The following is a 259-nucleotide window of genomic DNA, read 5'->3' on the forward strand; positions in this document are numbered from 1 at the left end:
CCCCGTATGGGCTTTGACCAGTGGACCTCTCCACCCGGTTGTGTTAGGTCAGCTCATAGGAACACTTGGGAGCAACATCCAAGCCAAACCCGTAGCAAGATCCCCTCCGTGTAGACCCGAGGCGGCTGTTTCCCCCCTTGAGGTGCCAGCGGCGGCGCCGTCTGTGAGGGGGGCCACACCCTAGAGATGTGTGCCCCTCTTCAGACATGCCACCACACCTTACGGCATGTATGAGGACCCGGTGTGATGCTCCGGCTTT

This window comes from Triticum dicoccoides, chromosome 4B, assembly GCF_002162155.2.
Source record: "Triticum dicoccoides isolate Atlit2015 ecotype Zavitan chromosome 4B, WEW_v2.0, whole genome shotgun sequence".
NCBI lineage: Eukaryota > Viridiplantae > Streptophyta > Magnoliopsida > Poales > Poaceae > Triticum > Triticum dicoccoides.